The sequence below is a fragment of the Rhinopithecus bieti genome, unplaced genomic scaffold (assembly GCF_001698545.2).
Source record: "Rhinopithecus bieti isolate Rb0 unplaced genomic scaffold, ASM169854v2 scaffold_28517, whole genome shotgun sequence".
In the NCBI taxonomy this organism is placed as follows: domain Eukaryota; kingdom Metazoa; phylum Chordata; class Mammalia; order Primates; family Cercopithecidae; genus Rhinopithecus; species Rhinopithecus bieti.
Window position 1 is genome coordinate 1,753,542 of NW_016813121.1, and position 16,909 is coordinate 1,770,450.

General features: G+C 36.7%; 1 long non-coding RNA gene across 2 annotated transcripts in view; it reads right to left on the reverse strand.

The window, feature by feature from the left end:
- LOC108512420 (uncharacterized) overlaps nucleotides 1-16,909 on the reverse strand; it is a 30,335-nt gene that overhangs the window by 9,626 nt on the left and 3,800 nt on the right. For both annotated transcript variants that reach the window (XR_001880599.1, XR_001880598.1), the window contains exon 2: nucleotides 12,067-12,203. This is a non-coding gene — a long non-coding RNA (uncharacterized LOC108512420). The remainder of the gene's footprint in view (nucleotides 1-12,066; nucleotides 12,204-16,909) is intronic.

Here is a 16,909-nt window from a genome sequence, read left to right on the forward strand (position 1 = left end):
GAAGAGGTGTTAACTATTTAGATGGCTTCACAATTTCTCATTTTCATGTGTTCTATTTACTTTGTGTAAATGATAACTTAAAAATAGAAGCTAATTATTTACTTTAAAAATACTCTTTTTTTTCTTGCCAGTTTGGTTCTTTTATACAATCTTCAGATATAAATGCACTAAGGATTTAAGAGGAACAATTTATCATATTCCATCAATTCAAAGACATATGTTTTCATATTTTAACTTCTCCAAAATGATGCTGAATCTTACAATTGATGGCATTTTACAATGCAATTTAGAACATATTTTCTTTTCCTTTTTTTTTTTCTTTTTAAACTTTCTTCTTTATTTTCATGATTTGGGCACCATGCTTCTCACAGTCCATGGGATCCTAGATTTCAAGAAAGATGGTTGCTGATGACTGCATCCTTCATGTCACTGATCAGCTACTCTGCAGGACAGCAGCTTGAGCTTTGATAGCTAAGTGTAGCAGATGATATTCTGGATTCTGCTACAAGAAGTTGCTGAACAGGACTAATACCATGCTGGGTATAAAATGTCAAAAGGACAAAGATCTCATTTAGCCTTCTGCATAGACTATTTTTCTAGGGCCACAAGGAATGACCAAGGATCTGTAAAATCAAAAAAGGTTTTCTTCTTGATGTTCCTGCTTGAGACTCTGCTGCAAATGCAACTTACACTCTATGGAGAAGGGGATCAGTGGCCAACATTTCTCCTTGTCTAGGAATGGCTGGTGGTTATTCCTCTGCTGAACACCCGTTTGAAAACATTTGAAGACATTTTGGACTTCCATAATAAAGGCTTCTCTGTTACGTGGGGGAGAGGGAGCTGAAAGACAATGAAGGGTCTCTTTCTTTTCATCAACCAGTGTAGTTCAGGAGGAAGAATTTTGCAGATATTCATGTTTTTAAAAATTAAAACAAATAAAAAACAAAGCAACTTAATAATCCTATGAGTAATATAAGACAAGTTTTTAAACTTAAAGTGAGCAATTTTAGAAAATTACTTCTTATTTTATGATTTCTTATCACGTTTGTCATTTTCAAGCTGTGTTTATTGAGCATTTCTATATACTATGAGTAATTAACCTTAGCCACTATCCTTCTGAAAAACCACTGGTGACATTTTAGACTTTGTATGTTCCTTACAAAAATAAAAGACATAAAACTTGAAGGACAAATTACATGTTCCTTTACTCCCAAGAGCACGTATAAATAGATGCTCTGAATTGGTTTTGTTTCCTCAGAAAGGGTAAACTAGGCCTTTATTAAACTACTGTTTTAAGATCATCTGTCATTATTGATCATAACAATATTTCAGCTCACTCTAAATTAAGAAAAACGAATAGCCTAATGGTCTTGGCACCAAAAGTGGCATTGTGGTTTAGGGAGATAAAGCAAAAATGTGTTAATGATAAGCTAGAACTGTATACTCCCATGCATAAAATAACTATGGCTTATATTTTAAAGTAAGAATTCAATAATAGGGAAAAGTAATCAGTAATAAATAGTCAAATACAAGTAAACCTCGGAAGCTATTTAAAATTTCCTTAAAATAATCTGAGCCTACAATTAGATTTAAGAAAGATTTAATTCCCAGATTTGTTTGTTCACTATTAGTGTTTCTTCAACATAATGCATAGTTTACTATATTAATCCTTTCTCTTACCCTGTTATTCATATTACAGTCTTTTAAATTTTAATGGCAGGACTTCTTTTCATGTAGAGATGCACTCTTTATATTCCACTAGGTACAAAACAATTGTGCAAGACCAGTCACTAAAACAAAAGGACATCCAGTGGCAATTCTGAAAGTCAATTTTCAGTTTTTCACAACTATGTAGTAATGTAAATAATTGATGCTTTTGTGGTTTTCCTTGCTCAACCCTCTAATCAGCTTAATTGAAACCCTGATATTACTAATTGAGAAACTATCACTCATTTATTCAGACTTCCCTAACCGAGCCCTCTATTAATTTGTTAGTAAGAACACTAGGATCTGGAGTAGTATCTCATAGCTGTTGCACTTAGAGAAGCATCTTATTTTTAAAATATTCTCGACTTTTATTCTAGGTTCAGGGAGTACATGTGCAGATTTGTTACACGGGTCAATTTTGTGTCACTAAGGTTTGGTGTACAAATGAAAGCATAGAACTGAATAGTTTTTCAACCAATGTTTCCCTCCCACCCTCCCATGTCAATCAGTCTACAGTGTCTACTGTTCCCATCTTTGTGTCCACATGTATTCAATGTTTAGCTCCTGATTATAAGTGAGAACATGTGGTTTCTGGTGTTCTCTTCCTGCATTAGTCTGCTTAGGATAATAGCCTCCAGCTACATCCATGTTGCTTGCAAAGGACATGATTTTGCTCCTTTGCGGGAGAATCTTTAAAGATAAGAAAGTATTTACAATTTATTCAAGATTTAAAATTCTGCTGTTTCAAGATTAAAACATCTAAACACTTTGAGTATGTGTGAATACATGTGTATATTTTGATATTTCGTATTACTTCATATCCACATGTATTACAAGAGTCCAAATGTGATGGGAAACTAGTATTGTATTCTAAGATTCGTATGTATTCTGAGAGTCCAGTTGTGACGGGAGACTATTTTTTAATGTAACATTAAAAACATGCGTGTATCTTACTCTAGAAGTTACAGTAGGAAAATTTCCAGATTCATAAGGACCTCTGATTTATAAAAAGTGACAGTGGAAACTGCCTTTTCTCTTCACACCAAGAGGATTTTCTAGGGTGCGATTGAGCTAAGGATGCAGAATTTTTTCTGCTAAATGCTGGACAGAAGGAGTCTGCTTCGTAGGCCTCCCTGCTGTCCATTCATCCCACAATGGAGGGAAATAAAATACTAGAATGATATATTGACCATTCAGACCATCTCCGATTGGTTAAAAAGACTGATCTTCATTGGTCTAATTGTTTTCAACATATTTTTATGCTTTGCTTTTCCTATATATTGTCAGGTTTTCCTTAAATAGATTTTATCTTTCATTTTGTCTAACAGATAGAAAGTTAGATTCAGGAAGCAAATCTAATTTGTCCTGAAATTATGCTTTTTGATGCTTTTACATGTCTTGAGGTTTACGTTCAAATGTGTTAGGGAGTCTACCTCTTAGTCCTTCATGAATATGTTCAAATTTGGCACCACAGGAAAAGTAGCAGATTGCTTATTAAGTCATTTGTTACAATAAATGAATCAATTTTTTCCAAATGTTGAAACATTACCCCAGGCATTCCCAAACTTCATAAACTACAACAAAGTGATTGAGAATAGCTGTGATACATTTGGAAAGTGTTTCATTAAAATAAGGCATGCACACACACACACACACACATACACAGAAAGAGAGAGAGAGAGAGAGAGGGAGAGAGAGAGAGAGAGAGAGAGAAACAGAAAGAGAGAGAGAGAATTACCATGTGACAAATAGGACAATCTCAGGGAACATCAGAAAAAGGAAAACTTCTGGGGGTTTCCATCTGGGCTCACTTAAGTAAATTTTTGCCGCCTTTCTTTTGGACATGTAAAGTGGGAAGGAGAGGAAGAGGTAGAGGAAGATGATCAAATAGAAGCTTCCATTAATTGTCCTCCCTATAGAAACACCAAATTTATATCTACACACAAAAAAAAATTCATAAGAATTACATATCAGGTAAGCAATAACAGTACCTGATTTTAACTTCATATCACTGAAAGAGGCACTAAAGAGAGTAGGAAAGAGCCTTGAACTGCCAACACCATTCCTCCCTCACCCAGCTCCCCTGCACCTGACAGTGGCCAGGTGGCAGAGAGAAATAATCTGTACACTCTGGGGAGGAAGACTGCAGCAATTGTGGACTTTACATTGGAACTTAGTGCTGCCAAAACTGAGCAGAACTCAGACAACATGTATGCAGGAACTATTTAGACTAATCCCAGCCAGAGAGCAATTGCCCATCCTAGCAGTCAGTCAGAACCTGAGTGCTGTCAAGTCTTGCCACTGTGGGCTAAAGTGCTCTGGGGTGCTACGTAAACTTGAAAGGCAGTCTAAGCAACAAGGATTATAACTCCTAGGCAAGTCCTAGTGCTGTTCTGGGCACTGAGCCAGTGGACTTGAGGGTCACCCAACTTAGTGAGACACCAGCTGGGGTACTTGCATCACTCTTCCCCAATCCCAGGAAGTACAGTTTGCAGCTCCAAAGCAGACCCCTTCCTTCCACTTGAGACAGGAGAAGGAATAGTAAAGAGGACTTTGCTTTGAAACTTGGATACCAACTCAATGGCAGAAGGATAGGGCCCAGGGCAGAGTCATGAGGCCCTTATTCCTGTCTCTAGGGCCTGGAAAATATATCTAGACACACCTTGGTCCAGAAGGGACCTACTGCTCTGAAGGAAAGGAACAAGTCCCAGCAGGATTCCCCACCTGATGACTAAGGAGCCCTTGGGCTCTGAATAATTAGCAGCAGTAAGTAGGTAGCGCATGCCATGTGCCTTGGATGAAACTCTGAGATGTGCTGGATTCCTGTGTGACCAGCACATTCACAGCTGTGGTGGCTATGGGAAGAGATTCCTTTTGCTTATAAAAAGGAGAAGGAAAATAAAGAGGACTTTGTCTTGCAGCTTAGGTATCAGCTTGGCCAAAGTGAACAAAAGCACTAAGCAAGTACTTGGGGACCCTGATTGTAGGCCTTGGTTCTTGAATGGCATTTCTGTGCTTACCCTGAACTGTAGGGGAGTCCACTGCCCTTATGGTGAGTCCTAGGCCTGGCAGCATTCACCACAAACTGACTGATGAGCCCTTGGGGCTTCAGTGAACATCAGTGGTAGCCTGGCTGTATTCACCATGGGCCTGTGGTGGTATGAATATGGAGAGAGACTCCTCTGCTTGGAGAAAATGAAGAGAAGAGTGGGAGAAAATGCATCTTGTGGTTTTGGCACCAGCACAGCTGCAGCAGAATAAAGAAACAGGTAGATATCTAAGGTTTCTCACCCTGGGCCCTAGCTCCTAGACAGGATCTCTGGACCCACCTGGGTGTGGGGGAACTTGCTGCCCTGAAGGAAAAGACACAAGTCAGGCTGGCACTGCCACCTGATGATTGTAGAGTCCTAGGACCTTCAGTGAACATAGGTGGTATCCAGGTAGTGGTTACAGTGTGCCTTGGGCAAGACCCAGTGCCGTGCAAACTTTAGGTCAGAACTAGTGCAGTCCCAGTAGTGGTGTCACTCCTCTCCCAGCCCAAGACAGCACAACACAGAGAAAGAAAGAAAGGTTTCATTTTTTTGGGAAAAAGTAAGGCTAAGACAACAAATGTCTCTACCCGGTAATCCAGATAATTCTTCTGGATGTTACCATGAAGGCAGTACCTCTGTGATGCTGCAAGAACTACAGTGTTACTGGGGTTGGAGTGTTCTCTAAAGCAGATCCAGCTTTAGTGACTAAAACCTTAGCTCACAACATCCAAGTGCCTTTGAATACCTGAAAAACGATTCCAACAAGAATGGGTAAAGGTGAGCCCAGTCTATGAGGAGTACAATAAATATCTAACTTTTAAATGCCTAGACACTGACAAACATACACAAACATCATGAACATGCAGGAAAACATGACCTTACCACATGAACGAGATAAGTCACTGGAAACAAATCCTGTAAAGACATGTGACCTGTTAGAGAAAAATGCAAAGTGGCTGTTTGAGAAAACTCAAAGAAATTCAAGGTACCACAGAGAAGAAATGAACAATTCTATCAAAAAAAATTAACAAAGACATGGAAATATTTTACAAGAATCCAGAAAAAATTATGGAGTTGAAAAATGTAATTTCCATAATTAAGAATGCATCAGGATCTCTTAATAGCAGCAGTAATCAAGCAGAAAAAGAATTAGTGAGCTTGAAGAGAGGCGATTTGCAAATACTCAAGGGAAGCAGAAGAGAAAAGAATAAAAAAGAACAAAGTGTGCCTACTAGATCTAGAAAATAGCCCTTAAAAAGTTATTATCTAGCCTCAGATGAGTTAATGGCCTTCAAGAGGAGGTAGAGATTAAGATGGCACAGAAAGTCTATTTAAATGAATAATAGCAGAGAACTTCCCAGACCTAGAGAAAGATAACAATATCCAAGAACAAGCAGGTTATAGAACACCAAGAAGACTTAACCCACAGAAGCCTACCTCAAGCTATTTAATATTTAAACTCCCAAAGTTCAAGGAGGAAAAAAAGGGAGCCTAAAAGCAGCAAAAGAAAAGAAACAAATAACCTACAATGGAACTCCATTACATCTGACAGCAGACAACTTACTGGCCAGCGGAGAGTGGCATGTCACATTTAAAGTGCTGAAGAAATAAAATTTTTACCCTAAAATAGTACATCTGGTGAAAATATTCTTCAACCCTGAAGAAGAAACGAAGACTTTCTCAGACAAAGGAAAGCTGAGGGTTTCTATCAACACTAGATCTGTCCCACAAGGAATGCTGAAGAGAGTATTTTAATCAGAAAGAAAAGAACGTAAATGAACAAACAATCGTTTGAAGGTACAAAACTCACTGGTAATAGTGCGTGCACAGAAAATCACAGAATATAATACTGGAATTTGATGTGTAAACTCGTATCTTAAGTACAAAGATGAAAGAAAGAATTGATCAAAAATAATAACTAAAAGAACTTTTCAAGAAAGGAACTACAACAAGATAGAAACAAACAGTAAAGAGTTAAAAAACAGGGAGATGAAGTTAAAGTGTAGAGTGTTTTTTAGTTTTCTCTTGCTTGTCTATTGTTTTGTTTGTTTATGTAATCAGTGTTAAGTTGCCCTCAGTTTAAAATAATGGGTTATCAGATAGTATTTGCAAACCTCATAATAGCGTCTAATCTGAAAACATACAATGGATTTTAAAAAAGCAAGAAATTGAAGCATACTACCAGAGAAAATCATCTTCACTAAAAGGAAGACAGGAAGAAAGAAAAGAAAAAAAGAAGACTACCAGTATCTAGGAAACAAATAACAGAATGGTAGGAGTAAGTCCTTTCTTGTCAATAATAACATTGAATATGAATGGACTAAACAAACTCTCTAATTAAAATGTATATTGGCTGAATGTATTAAAAACTATAGCAAACAATCTGTTGCCTACAAGAAATACACTTCCCTTATAAAGACCCAGATAGCCAGAATAAAAAAGGGAAGGAAAAGATACTTCATGCCAATGGAAACCAGAAAAAGAGCAGGAGTAGCTATACTTGTATAAGACAAAATAGATTTCAGACAAAAACAACAAAAAGAGACAAAAAAGGGCATTATGTAATGATAAAGAGGTTAAATCAGCAGGACGATTTAGCAATTGTAAATATATATGCACCTACCACTGGAGCACCCAGATATATAAAGCAAATATTATTAGAGCTAAAGAGAGAGATAGACAAGAGGAATTTTTGAAACCATACTAACAAATGGAAATAAAACAAAATGCTCCTGAATGACCAGTGGGGTCAATGAAGAAAGTAAGAATAAAATTGAAAGTTTTCATTAAACAAATGGTAATGAAAACACAACTTACCAAATCCATTGGATACAGCAAAAGTAGTACAAAGAGGGAAGTTTATAGCTATAAGTGCCTACATCAAAAAAGAGTATAAACTTCAAATAAACAGCCTAATGATGCACCTTAAAAAGATTAGAAAATCAAGACCAGACCAAACCCAAAATTAGTAGAAAAAAATAATAAAAATGAGAAAAGAAATAAATGAAATTGAAGTGAAGAAAACAGTACAAAAGATCAATAAGCAAAAAAAGTTATTTTGAAAAGATAAACAAACTCGACCAAACTTTAGCCAGATTAACTAAGAAAAAGAGAGAATACCCAAATAAATAATATCAGAGATAAAAAAGAAGATATTACAACCAATACTGCAGAAATTCAAAGAATCATTATAGACTACTATGAGCAACCATATACCAATAAACTAGACAATCTGGAAGAAATTAATGACTTCCTAGACACATACAACCTACCAAGAGAACCATGAAAAAATTCAAAACCTGATAACAAGTAACAAGATCCAAGTCATAATCAAATGTCTCCCGGCAAAGAATAGCACAGCACCTGATGACTTCACTAATACATTTTACCAAACATGTAAAGAATACTACCAATCCTATCAAAACTAATCCTAAAAATAGAGACAAAAGAAAAACTTCCAAACTCATTGTATGGGACAATTCTGTTACCAAAAGCAAAGACACATGGAGAGAGAGAGAGAGAGAGAGAGAGAGAGAGAGAAACTACAGGCCAATTATCTCTGATGAACACTGATGCGAAAATCCTCAACCAAATATCAGCAAACTGAATACAACAATGCATTTAAAAGATCATTTTTCATGACCAACTGAGATTTACCCCAAGGAAGTTAGAATGGTTCATCATAAGTAAATTAATCAATGTGATACATTTTATCAACAGAATGAAGGACAAAAGTCATATGATCATTTCAATTAATGCTGTGAAAGCTTTTGATGAAATTCAACATTTTTTTCATGATAAAAACCCTCAAAATACTTGGTATACAAGGAACATACCTTAACAGAATAAAAGCCATATACGACAGACCCACAGTTAGTATCACACTAAATGGGGAAAAAACTGAAAGCTTTTCCTCTAAAATGTGGAACACAACAAGGATAATCACTTTCAACACTGTTTTTTAACATAGTACTGTAAGTCCTAACTAAAGCAATTGGACAAGAGAGAGAAATAAAGTGAATTCAAATTGGAAAACAAGTCAAATTATCCTTGTTTACAAATTACATGATTTTATATTTGGAAAAACCTAAAGACTCCACCAAAAAACTATTCGAACTGATAAATTCAGAAATGTCACAGGATAGAAAATCAACATACAATAATCAGTAACATTCCTATAGGCCAAAAGCAAACAATCTGAAAAAGATCAAGGAAATAATCCCATTTACAATAACTACAAATAAAATTACGTACCAAAAAATTAATAGACCAAAGTAGTGAAAGTTCTCTACAATGGAAACTATAAAACACCGATGAAAGAAATTAAAGAGGACACAAAAATATTGGCATTATATTCTATGTTCAAAGACTGGGAGAATCAATATTGTTAAAATGTCCATAGTACCCAAAGCAACCACAGATTCATTGTAATTTGTGTCAAAATACCAATGACATTCTTTATAGAAATAGAGCAAAAAAAGTTCTAAAATTTAGATGAAACTACAAAAGCTCCAGAATAGCCAACGCTATGCTGAGCAAAAAGAACAAAACTGGATGTATTGCATTACCTGACTTCAAATTATACTACAGAGGTATACTAACCAAATCATCGTGGTACTGGCATAAACACAGACACATAGACCAATGGAACAGGTGAGAGTAGTCAATAATAACTTAATTGTACATTTTAAAATAATCTTAAGAGTATAATTCGGTCAGGCAAGGTGGCTTACACCTGTAATCCTAGCACTGTGGGAGACCGAGGCAGGCACATCACTTGAGCCCAGGAGTTTGAAACCAACCACTCTGGGCAACCTGGTAAAACCTTCTCTCTACAGCAAATACAAAAACAATTAGCTGGGAATGTTGGCACATACCTGTAGTCTCATCTAATCAGGAGGCTGTGGTGTGTGAATCACCTAAGCCCAGGAGGTCGAGACTGCAGTGAGTCATCATTGAGCCACACTATACCCCAGCCTGGGTGACAGAGTGAAACCCCAACTCAAAAAAAAAAAAAAAAAAAAAAAATGTAATGGGACTCTTTTTAACTCAAAGGATAAATGCTTGAGGAGATAGCTACCCTATTCTCAATGATGTGCTAATTTCACATTGCATGCCTCTATCAAAATATCTCATGTACTTCATAAATATATGCACCTCCTATGCACTCACGAATTTTTTTTTAAAGTCCATACACCTAAACAGTAAGCTCATTTTCTACAATGGTGCCAAGAGCATACACTGGGGACAGGACAATCTCTTCAATAAACGATGCTGGGAAAACTGGATATTCACATGCAGAAGAATGAAACTAGATCCCTATGTTTTGCCACATATAAAAGAAAATCAAAAATGGATAAAAGACTTACATCTAAGACCTCAAACAAGAAAACATTGGGGAAACTCCTCTTCAGGACTGGGCAAAGATTTCTTGAGTAACACCCCACAAACACAGGCAACTAAAGCAAAAATGGACAAATGAGATCAAATGAGGTTAAAAAGCTTCTGCATGGCAAAGGGAACAATCAACAAAGAGATAACGCACAGAATGGGAGAAAACGTTTTCAAACTATCTATCTGACAAGGGATTAATAAGCAGATTATATAAGGAGCTCAAACAATTCTACAGGGAAAACTTTAATAATTCAGTTAAAAATGGGAAAAAGATCTGAATACACATTTATCAGAAGAAGACATAAAAATGGCAAACAGGTATATGAAAAAGTGCTCATCGACCATCAGAGAAATGCAACTCAAAACTGCAATGAGATATTATCTCACCCCGGTTACAACGGCGCTTATCAATGAGACAGGCAATAAGGAGTGTGAGAATGTGGAGAAAAGGGAACTCTTGTATATTGTAGGTGGGAATGTAAATTGTTGTTTGGAAGTTCCTTACATAACTAAAACTAGAAATACCATATGATCTCATAATCCCACTTCTAGGTATACACTCAAAAGCAGTAGTCCCCTACCTTTTTGGCACCAGGGACTGGTTTTGTGGAAGACAATTTTTCCACGGATGGGGTTGGAGGTGGGAGATGGTATGGTTTTGGGATGACTTTGTTCCACCTCGGGCATTAGCATTAGATTCTCATACAGATGGCACAACCTAGATCCTTCTGTACTCAGTTCACAAGTGGGTTCCAGCTCCTATGAGAATCTAATGCCACCACTGATCTGACAGGAGGTGGAGTTCAGGCTGTAATGCTAGCTTACCAGCCACTCACCTCCTGCTGTGTGGCCTGATTCCTAACAGGCAACAGACTGGTATCGGTCTGCAGCCCGGGTGTTGGGGACCCCAGGCTTAAAGGAAAGATATCAAGATATTGAAGAGATCTCTACACACCCATATTTACTGCAGTACTATTCACAATAGCCAAGATTTGGAAGCAATCTAAGTGTCCACCAACAAAGGAATGGATTAAAAAATGTGGTACATATACACAACGGAATACTATTCAGCCTTAAAAAATAATGAGATTGGCTGGGCGCGGTGGCTCAAGCCTGTAATCCCAGCACTTTGGGAGGCCGAGACGGGCGGATCACGAGGTCAGGAGTTCGAGACCATCCTGGCTAACCCGGTGAAACCCCGTCTCTACTAAAAATACAGAAAACTAGCCGGGCGAGGTGGCGGGCGCCTGTAGTCCCAGCTACTCGGGAGGCTGAGGCAGGAGAATGGCGTGAACCCGGGAGGAGCAGCTTGTAGTGAGCTGAGATCCGGCCACTGCACTCCAGCCTGGGCGACAGAGCAAGACTCCGTCTCAAATAAATAAATAAATAAATAATAATAATAATAATAATAATAATGAGATCTTGTCATTTTCAACAACATGAATGGACCTAGAGGTCATTAATTTAAATGAAATAAGCCAGGCACAGACAGAAAAACTGCATGTTCTCACTTACTTGTGAAAGCTAAATATGAAAACAATTGAACTCATGGAGATAGAAAAATGATGGTTACCAGAGACTGGGAAGTGTAGTGGGGATTAGAGGAGAAGTGGAGGTGTTTAATGGGTTAAAAAAATAGTTAAAATAATGAATAAGATTCAGTATTTGATAGCACAACAGGGTGACTATAGTCAATAATAATTTAATCTGCATTTAAAAATAACTAAAAGTGTATAACAGGATTGTTTGTAACACAAAGGATAAATGACAAATGCTTAAAGTGATGGATACTCTATTTATTCTCATGTGGTTATTACACATTGTATACCTGTATCAAAATATGTAATGTACCCATAACATATACACACCTAGTATGTACCCAGAAAAATAAAAAAATAAAAAACAAAGTAGTAGGAGAATAAAGTCACCATACCCTTAATATTCGATTCCCGGTACTATTCCTTGTGTGGTGTAAGTTTTAATTTTGCTTAAATATTTCCATGCGTTGATTGTAACATTCTCATCTTTCCTTTTTTTCCACAGCATTCTTCTTATGAGGTAATATGTATCCTGTAGCACAGCACACTTGGGATCAGTTCACACATATATTTAATCCTATATGAGAAACTATTATTACAAATTATTAATTGCTGAAGAAAGCATAAAAATCTTACATGCATATATCCTCATGCATTTCACAATTAAATACGTTTTTATGTCATTCATCTGATTCACTGTGTTTTTCCTTTATTATTTTATATCTACCCACTCCAAAGCTGCATCCTAACACCTTTTTTTTCCATTTATCCCTTTCTCTGTCTTTGTCTCTCTCTGTCTCTCTGTCTCTCTCTCTCTCTGTCTCTCTCTCTCTCTCTCTCTCTCTCTCTCTCTCTCACACACACACACACACACACACACACACACACACTCTCTCCTTATTTCCTGGAAAAAAATAGGTGTTTTCCTATGTATTTCCATGTTTAATTATGACTGACTTCTTTTATAAGAAAATTAAAATTTAACTACAGGGAAGTAGAACATTTCTTTAATCAATCATCAAAGAAGGATTGAATTTGTAATATTATGAAAAGGGACAAGTAGTCATGACTTTTGTCTTTATTTTAGGGGAATATAGTGAGAATTTTGAGGCTTCTTTTATAGATAAGATAAAAATTCAAAATGGCTCATAAAGAAAGGAATCGAGCTTTAAAAAAGTATAATCAATGTGAGGTATTTTATAAAAAGTCATTCTGGTGGTAGGTAGGTAAGACAGTGAGAGACAAATAAAATGAATACACTACAAAATTTGTTTTTAACACTAAGTGAAATTGTCATATGTGATGTTTCCCTATATTCAGAAGAAGTAATCCTCTTTTTCTCGGCAGTTGGTCAAAACTCAGGAAGGCTATTGAGACCTTACTGGTCACTTCTTACTCAAACTCTCTCATAGCAGAATGATTTTCAGTAAAGTAAAAGTCTAAAGAGATTTTTAATTCTTATATTCAGACTCCAGGAGATTCTTCTATGAACAACATCTATCTGTAAAAATCAATGGAATATATGGTATACAGGTCTAGAGCAGAATTGCCCTTGATATTATTAGAGTCACATAGATATAAAAATTCAGCCACATTAAGACAATAACATTAACTCAAATAGAGAAGAAATTACAATAAGCAAATCTTATTAACTTCAAGATGGTGACCCAATGCAACTTCTCACATACATTTTGCCCCTAGAGTCATATAGATAAGCTCTTTTGAAAATCATGACACTAAAATAGTCTGAGGTTTCATTACAATTCAAAGTCAAAGGTTTTAATATGATTTACAAATTAATTAAATAAATCTTGGCAGCATAACAAAATATTATAATGGAAACCATTAAAGTCCATTTTATAGGCCAATTTATTCCCTTTAATGGTGTTATTCAAACCAGCTTAAAATGTATCTATTTCTTTTCAAAATATAAGTGATTTATCTTTGGGAAGTAAGTCCAGGCCAGGTTGCAAACTACCACCCACTACATCTACTATACAACTTCAGATTTTATGCTGTAACATTCTGGCTAAAAATAATTTTTTAATAACTGAGCCTTTCAAAACTAAGTATTTTCTTTACACTTTACTTTGAAATTTGATATTGTTATAAAACATTGCAAATGCACGTAAAATGAACCTTAACCATATCTAACATGGAAATAAATTAATTTCCAACCATTGGATCATGTTAAAGTGATGCTTTTCACGCTTTTAACAGAAAATTCTCATTGAAAAACTTTTTTCTCTACATTTTCAGAAAGAAAATTATGTTTCTCCCTCAAAGTATGTAAGGTAGACAGATTTACCTTTGGTGAGGGCGAAAATGTCAGTTGAGCCTTCAGAGAAATTGTTTTTTAAGGAGATATACTTCTCTCTTATCTTTTCTCCCACTCTCTGGCCACTCTTGCCTCTAGCTCCCAAGAGTCCAATATTTCCACATTAACTTCCAGCTGTACAGCCCAGAATTCTCTGCCACAGTTCAGTACCTGGTTTCACAAACACCCCCAAATGCCACTCTTTCAATGTATCCCTGTGTGGGTTTATTCTGACTAGATATTATAAATGAATCTCCTCATGTTCACACAAATATGACATTTTTTGGCTTTTGAAGTCAATTATTCCATTTCATCTTCATGAGAGTTCCATGAGCTAAGAACACAGGCAATATAATCTGTATTTCACAGGTTAGGAAATTGAGTCTCTAAAAATTAAATGTTTATGGTCACTTGGATAGGTTAATAAATGTTGTGAAGCTAGAATTAAAACACAGTTATTTCTCTCTCCTCATCAATAGCTTTCCACATAATATACAATTTTGAATGCTTAATACTTAACATAAAAGTGGATTAAGAATAACTGTTAAGATATTAATCTCTTTTTTGTATGAAAGTTCATTAATTTTCCACTAATTCAAATACATAAACATTCATTTACTGAAAATCAACTTCATTCTACAAAAGTAAGCATTCCACTTAGGTATTTGAAATCCAAAGAAGTATTTAAATAATTAAAAAGGCTTCCTCCTTTGAGGAGCCTTCAATTTAGTAGGAGCTATATGTATGTAATAGAGTGGAAGGGGTTTTATGATGAAATGATGTACACAGTGCTGTAAGGGCATGAGAAGAGAGAAACTATAAAAAGGAGGCAAGTTAGATGAATCTTTACAATACATTTATATTATGTATACCACCCAACATAAGTGTTTAATAGACAGAGAAGATTAAAGCTATTTCCAATATAGAAATAGAATTTTAAAGGCTTGGCAAGTTGAAAGTGTTAGTTGTGTTTATATAATGGCAAGTTAGGACAATTTATATGTGGGTGAAAAATAATAAGAAAGGAGAAAGGAGGATGTGGGAACAGTTTTCGGAGCTGTACTTGTCATGTTAGAGGAATTATAAAGCATCAATTAGAAAACATTTTAAAGAAGAGGAGGCATGCGATTCAATTTGGTAGGAAAGTCACCTTTGAGGCAGAGTGTATAAATGGTTGAAGCAGGACAGACTGGATGTGGGAAAAGGAAGCCAGGAGAAAAGTGACAAAGAAGGTATGGAAGAGAGTGCTTTCTATGGGAGCCTACTCCCGGTTGTTAATACTGGGTTGCCATTCTGTGTTCCTGTTTGTGAGTTATAGCATCAAATTCTGAAAGGTTTTCATATATAAGATACTTTTTTCAGGGTGATTAACTTTCTACCCAATATTTTCTATTTATAACAGTTTCCCTTACACAGTCATCTCAGACTTTAAGAATTAGTGCTTTAATACAATTTTTACTGGTTACCTAAAAAATGATTTTAAGCAAGTAAATACTGTGACTACAAAGAAGCTTAGGTCTTACTGTGGAAACCTTTTTCCCACTGCAGAGATAATTTTCTTAATTTAATGAGAGAGTTTAGAAATGACGTCACCAAGATGGCAGAATAGAAAATCCCCTTGCATCACTCTTCCAACAAAAGTACTACCAGAGCCACTTAAAGACTAGAACATCCCCCCGAATTCACCAGGATACAGAAGAATAGTAGTGAATATCCTGGGCCCACAGAATTTAAAGAAGCCATAACTGGTAAAAGGGATATTCATTTTAGACTGTGCCACCTCCTCTTCCAAGCCAACATAATGCTACCCACATAGAATTTCCCTTGACCCACAGTTTCCCAGGATGCAGGAGGGAATTGGAGGTGGATGTTTGATCTCCCTATTGGTCTGAGAATCTTCAAGGAAGCCCACCCTAGTCCCATCCCACAGATGCATTAGGACTGCCAAGAGGGCCGAACCACCTGGGATGAACTGGGGACAAGGAGCAGGCATTTGATCACAGCTAATGGTGTGCACTACAAACCATGAGGATGCCATAAGACTAGCTGATGCCACTGGGCGACAGGGGGCATGATTCACAGGAATGCCAGAGATCCTGGTCATATTTCCCACAAAAATTAAGAGGTTTACGTGGAGCTTTTCCCTGTCCGAGAAAAAACTAAAAGACTGTCCAATAATTTTGAAAGCTCACTTCCCTAGAATGTGAAACAATGGCAAGGCAGCAATTTAATTCTAGTGTAGTGTTTAAGTTCCAATTTATTTTCAATATATGTCCTCCCTAGAATAGGCAGAAACAGTAGGCCAGTGATTAAGTTCCTTATGTAAATAATAAAAGTTTAACACCACTAAACAACACTAGAAAAAGGTCTAAGAGGTTCTCAAATGTGTATATATCGATGTAAAGATGCAGTGATTGTGAAAACCCAGGGAAATATGAAACCACCGAAAGAAACCAATAAAGGACTTAGAAGAACTGAACACCTATAAAATGTCTGACAAAAAACTCAAAATAATTTTCTTAGTTCAAGGAATCACAAGAAAATTCAGGTAAAAAAGAAAAACTAAACAAAATTTAATAAACAATCAGGAACAATATGAGACTTTTGACAAAGAAATAGGAACAACTTGGCCGGGCGCGGTGGCTCAAGCCTGTAATCCCAGCACTTTGGGAGGCCGAGACGGGTGGATCGCGAGGTCAGGAGATCGAGACCAACCTAGCTAACACGGCGAAACCCCGTCTCTACTAAAAAATACAAAAAACTAGCCGGGCGAGTTGGCGGGCGCCTGTAGTCCCAGCTACTTGGGAGGCTGAGGCAGGAGAATGGCGTGAACCCGGGAGGCGGAGCTTGCATGTAGCCCGCATCTGGCCTCCGCTCTCCAGCCCGGGCGGCAGAGCGAGACTCCTTCTCAAAAAAAAAAA